The sequence below is a fragment of the Aulostomus chinensis genome, chromosome 1 (assembly GCF_037954235.1).
Source record: "Aulostomus chinensis isolate RoL2024-O1b breed Wild chromosome 1, RoL_Achi_v1.0, whole genome shotgun sequence".
Lineage (NCBI taxonomy): Eukaryota > Metazoa > Chordata > Actinopteri > Syngnathiformes > Aulostomidae > Aulostomus > Aulostomus chinensis.
Window position 1 is genome coordinate 48124458 of NC_141320.1, and position 6745 is coordinate 48131202.

Here is a 6745-nt window from a genome sequence, read left to right on the forward strand (position 1 = left end):
ATCATTTTGAGTTCATTAGCAATTCTTACGACATCACTGTCGCATCATTTTGAGATCTTTAGCAATTCTTCTGACATCACTGTCGCATTATTTTGAGGTTCGTAGCAATTCTTACTACATGACTGTCAGCATCAGTTTGAGGTTGTTCGAACCACTTCCTACATTACTGTTGCATTATTTAAAGGTTGGTAGCAACTCTTACTACATTACTGTCAGCATCACTTTGAGTTTATTAGGAACTATCACTACATTACTGTTAGCATCATTTTGAGTTGTTGAGCAATTCTCACGACATAACTGTAGCATTGAACTGAGTTCATTAGCAACTCTTACTAAATGACTGTCAGCATCACTTTGAGGTTGTTGGAAACTCTGACTACATTACTGTAAGCATCACTGAGTTTCTTAGCAACTATCACTACATGACTGTTAGCATCATCTTGAATTCATTAGCAATTCTTCCGACATCACTGTCGCAATATTTTGAGGTTCGTAGCAACTTTTACTACATTACTTTCACATTATTTTGAGGTTTGTAGCAACTCTTACTACATGACTGTCAGCATCACTTTGAGGTTATTCGAAAGTTTCACTCCATTACTGTTAGCATCATTTTGAGTTCATTAGCAATTCTTCCTACATCACTGTCGCATCATTTTGAGATCATTAGCAATTCTTCCGACATCACTGTCACATTATTTTGAGGTTCGTAGCAACTCTTACTACATTATTGTTGCATTATTTTAAGGTTCGTAGCAACTTTTACGACATTACTGTCAGCTTCACTTTGAGTTTATTAGCAACTATCACTACATTACTGTTAGCATCATTTTGAGTTGTTGAGCAATTCTCACGACATAACTGTAGCATTGAACTGAGTTCATTAGCAACTCTTACGAAATGACTGTCAGCATCACTTTGAGGTTGTTGGAAACTCTTCCTACATTACTGTAAGCATCACTGAGTTTCTTAGCAACTATCACTACATGACTGTTAGCATCATCTTGAATTCATTAGCAATTCTTCCGACATCACTGTCGCAATATTTTGAGGTTCGTAGCAACTTTTACTACATTACTTTCGCATTATTTTGAGGTTTGTAGCAACTCTTACTACATGACTTTCAGCATCACTTTGAGGTTATTCGAAAGTTTCACTCCATTACTGTTAGCATCATTTTGAGTTCATTAGCAATTCTTACTACATCACTGTCGCATCATTTTGAGATCATTAGCAATTTTTCTGACATCACTGTCACATTATTTTGAGGTTCGTAGCAACTCTTACTACATTATTGTTGCATTATTTTAAGGTTCGTAGCAACTCTTACGACATTACTGTCAGCTTCACTTTGAGTTTATTAGCAACTATCACTACATTACTGTTAGCATCATTTTGAGTTCATGAGCAATTCTCACGACATCACTGTAGCATTGAATTGAGTTCATTAGCAACTCTTACTAAATGACTGTCAGCATCACTTTGAGGTTGTTCGAAACTCTTACTACATTACTGTATGCATCACTGAGTTTCTTAGCAAATATCACTACATTACTGTTAGCATCATTTTGAGTTCATTAGCAATTCTTCCGACATCACTGTCGCAATATTTTGAGGTTCGTAGCAACTTTTACTACATTACTTTCGCATTATTTTGAGGTTCGTAGCAACTCTTACTACATGACTGTCAGCATCACTTTGAGGTTATTCGAAACACTTACGACATTACTGTAAGCATGACTGAGTTGATTAGCAACTATCACTACATTACTGTTAGCATCATTTTGAGTTCATTAGCAATTCTTCCGACATCACTGTCGCAATTTTTTGAGGTTCGTAGCAACTTTTACTACATTACTTTCGCATTATTTTGAGGTTCGTAGCAACTCTTAGTACAAGACTGTCAGCATCACTTTGAGGTTATTCGAAACGTTCACTCCATTACTGTTAGCATCATTTTGAGTTCATGAGCAATTCTTACGACATCACTGTCGCATAATTTTGAGATCATTAGCAATTCTTCCGACATCACTGTCGCAATATTTTGAGGTTCGTAGCAACTTTTACTACATTACTTTCGCATTATTTTGAGGTTTGTAACAACTCTTACTACATGACTGTCAGCATCACTTTGAGGTTAATCGAAAGTTTCACTCCATTACATTTAGCATCATTTTGAGTTCATTAGCAATTCTTACTACATCACTGTCGCATCATTTTGAGATCATTAGCAATTCTTCTGACATCACTGTCACATTATTTTGAGGTTCGTAGCAACTCTTACTACATTATTGTTGCATTATTTTAAGGTTCCTAGCAACTCTTACTACATTACTGTCATCATCACTTTGAGTTTATTAGCAACTGTCATTACATTACTGTCGCATCATTTTGAGTTCATGAGCAATTCTCACGACATCACTGTAGCATTGAATTGAGTTCATTAGCAACTCTTACTAAATGACTGTCAGCATCACTTTGACGTTGTTCGAAACTCTTCCTACATTACTGTAAGCATCACTGAGTTGATTAGCAACTATCACTACATTACTGTTAGCATCATTTTGAGTTCATTAGCAATTCTTCCGACATCACTGTCGCAATATTTTGAGGTTCGTAGCAACTTTTACTACATTACTGTCGCATTATTTTGAGGTTCGTAGCAACACTTACGACATAACTGTAAGTATCACTTTGAGGTTATTCGAAAGTTTCACTCCATTACTGTTAGCGTCATTTTGAGTTCATTCGCAATTCTTACTACATCACTGTCGCATCATTTTGAGATCATTAGCAATTCTTCCGACATCACTGTCACAATATTTTGAGGTTCGTAGCAACTCTTACTACATTACTGTTGCATTATTTTAAGGTTCGTAGCAACTCTTACTAAATGACTGTCAGCATCACATTGAGGTTGTTCGAAACTCTTACTACATTACTGTAAGCATCACTGAGATTCTTAGCAACTATCACTACATTACTGTTAGCATCATTTTGAGTTCATTCGCAATTCTTCTGACATCACTGTCACATTATTTTGAGGTTCGTAGCAACTCTTACTACATTACTGTCAGCATCACTTTGAGTTTATTAGCAACTATCACTACATTACTGTTGGCATAATTTTGAGTTCATTAGCAATACTTATGACATCACTGTAGCATTAAATTGAGGTTAATAGCAACTCTTACTCCATGATTGTCAGCATTACTTTGAGGTTATTATCAACTATCACTACATTACTGTTAGCATCATTTTGAGTTTATTAGCAATACTTACGACATCACTGTAGCATTAAATTGAGTTCATTAGCAACTCTTACGACATGACTGTCAGCATCACTTTGAAGTTGTTCGAAACACTTACATTACTTTAAGCATCACTGAGTTTATTAGCAACTATCACTACATTACTGTTAGCATCATTTTGAGTTCATTAGCAATTCTTCTGACATCACTGTCGCATTATTTAAAGGTTCGTAGCAACTCTTACTACATGACTGTCAGCATCACTTTGAGTTTATTAGCAACTATCACTACATTACTGTTAGCATCATTTTGAGTTTATTAGCAAGACTTACGACATCACTGTAGCATTAAATTGAGGTTAGTAGCAACTCTTACTACATGATTGTCAGCATCACTTTGAGGTTATTCGAAATGTTCACTCTATAACTGTTAGCATCATTTTGAGTCCATACTACATCATTGTCTACATCATTGTCGCATCATTTTGATATCATTAGCAATTCTTACGACATAACTGTAGCATTAAATTGAGTTCATTGGCAACTCTTACTACATGACTGTCAGCATCACTTTGAAGTTGTTCGAAACTTTTACTACATTACTGTCGAATTTTTTTTTAGGTTCGTAGCAACTCTTACGACATGACTATCAGCATTACTTTGAGGTTATTCGAAACTTTCACTCCATTACTGTTAGCATCATTTTGAATTCATGAGCAATTCTTCCGACATCACTGTCGCATCATTTTGAGATCATTAGCAATTCTTCTGACATCACTGTCACATTATTTTGAGGTTCGTAGCAACTCTTACTACATTATCGTTGCATTATTTTAAGGTTCGTAGCAACTCTTACTACATTACTGTCAGCATCACTTTGAGTTTTTTCGCAACTATCACTACATTACTGTTTGGATCATTTTGAGTTCATGAGCAATTCTCACGACATCACTGTAGCATTGAATTGAGTTCATTAGCAACTCTTACTAAATGACTGTCAGCATCACTTTGAGGTTGTTCGAAACTCTTACTACATTACTGTATGCATCACTGAGTTTCTTAGCAACTATCACTACATCACTGTTGGCATCATTTTGAGTTTATTAGCAATTCTTCCGACATCACTGTCCCATTATTTTGAGGTTCGTAGCAACACTTACTACATGACTATAAGCATCACTTTGAGGTTATTTGAAAGTTTCACTGCATTACTGTTAGCATCATTTTGAGTTCATTAGCAATTCTTACTACATCATTGTCGCATCTATTTGAGATCATTAGCAATTCTTCCGACATCACTGTCGCAATATTTTGAGGTTCGTAGCAACACTTACGACATTACTGTAAGTATCACTTTGAGGTTATTCGAAAGTTTCACTCCATTACTGTTAGCATCATTTTGAGTTCATTCGCAATTCTTACTACATCACTGTCGCATCATTTTGAGATCATTAGCAATTCTTCCGACATCACTGTCGCAATATTTTGAGGTTCGTAGCAACTCTTACTACATTACTGTTGCATTATTTTAAGGTTCGTAGCAACTCTTACTAAATGACTGTCAGCATCACATTGAGGTTGTTCGAAACTCTTACTACATTACTGTAAGCATCACTGAGATTCTTAGCAACTATCACTACATTACTGTTAGCATCATTTTGAGTTCATTGGCAATTCTTCTGACATCACTGTCACATTATTTTGAGGTTCGTAGCAACTCTTACTACATTACTGTCAGCATCACTTTGAGTTTATTAGCAACTATCACTACATTACTGTTGGCATAATTTTGAGTTCATTAGCAATACTTACGACATCACTGTAGCATTAAATTGAGGTTAGTAGCAACTCTTACTCCATGATTGTCAGCATTACTTTGAGGTTATTAGCAACTATCACTACATTACTGTTAGCATCATTTTGAGTTTATTAGCAATACTTACGACATCACTGTAGCATTAAATTGAGTTCATTAGCAACTCTTACTACATGACTGTCAGCATCACTTTGAAGTTGTTCGAAACACTTACATTACTTTAAGCATCACTGAGTTCATTAGCAACTATCACTACATTACTGTGAGCATCATTTTGAGTTCATTAGCAATTCTTCTGACATCACTGTCGCATTATTTAAAGGTTCGTAGCAACTCTTACTACATGACTGTCAGCATCACTTTGAGTTTATTAGCAACTATCACTACATTACTGTTAGCATCATTTTGAGTTTATTAGCAAGACTTACGACATCACTGTAGCGTTAAATTGAGGTTAGTAGCAACTCTTACTACATGATTGTCAGCATCACTTTGAGGTTATTCGAAACGTTCACTCTATAACTGTTAGCATCATTTTGAGTTCATACTACATCATTGTCTACATCATTGTCGCATCATTTTGAGATCATTAGTAATTCTTACGACATAACTGTAGCATTAAATTGAGTTCATTGGCAACTCTTACTACATGACTGTCAGCATCACTTTGAAGTTGTTCGAAACTTTTACTACATTACTGTCGCATTTTTTTTTAGGTTCGTAGCAACTCTTACGACATGACTATCAGCATTACTTTGAGGTTATTCGAAACTTTCACTCCATTACTGTTAGCATCATTTTGAATTCATGAGCAATTCTTCCTACATCACTGTCGCATCATTTTGAGATCATTAGCCATTCTTACTAAATCACTGTCGCATCATTTTGAAATCATTAGCAATCCTTCTGACATCACTGTTGCATTATTTTGAGGTTCGTAGCAACTCTTACTACATTACTGTTAGCATCACTTTGAGGTTCTTCGAAACGTTCACTACATTACTATTAGCATCATTTTGAGTTCATTAGCAATTCTTACTAAATCACTGTCGCATCATTTTGAGATCTTTAGCAATTCTTCTGACATCACTGTCGCATTATTTTGAGGTTCGTAGCAATTCTTACTACATGACTGTCAGCATCAGTTTGAGGTTGTTCGAACCACTTCCTACATTACTGTTGCATTATTTAAAGGTTGGTAGCAACTCTTACTACGTTACTGTCAGCATCACTTTGAGTTTATTAGCAACTATCACTACATTACTGTTAGCATCATTTTGAGTTGTTGAGCAATTCTCACGACATAACTGTAGCATTGAACTGAGTTCATTAGCAACTCTTACTAAATGACTGTCAGCATCACTTTGAGGTTGTTCGAAACTCTTACTACATTACTGTATGCATCACTGAGTTTCTTAGCAACTATCACTACATTACTGTTAGCATCATTTTGAGTTTATTAGCAACTATCACTAGATTACTGTTAGCATCATTTTGAGTTCATTAGCAATTCTTCCGACATCACTGTCCCATTATTTTGAGGTTCGTAGCAACTCTTACTAAATGACTGTCAGCATCACTTTGAGGTTGTTCAAAACTCTTACTACATTACTGTAAGCATCACTGAGTTTCTTAGCAACTATCACTACACTACTGTTAGCATCATTTTGAGGTTAGAA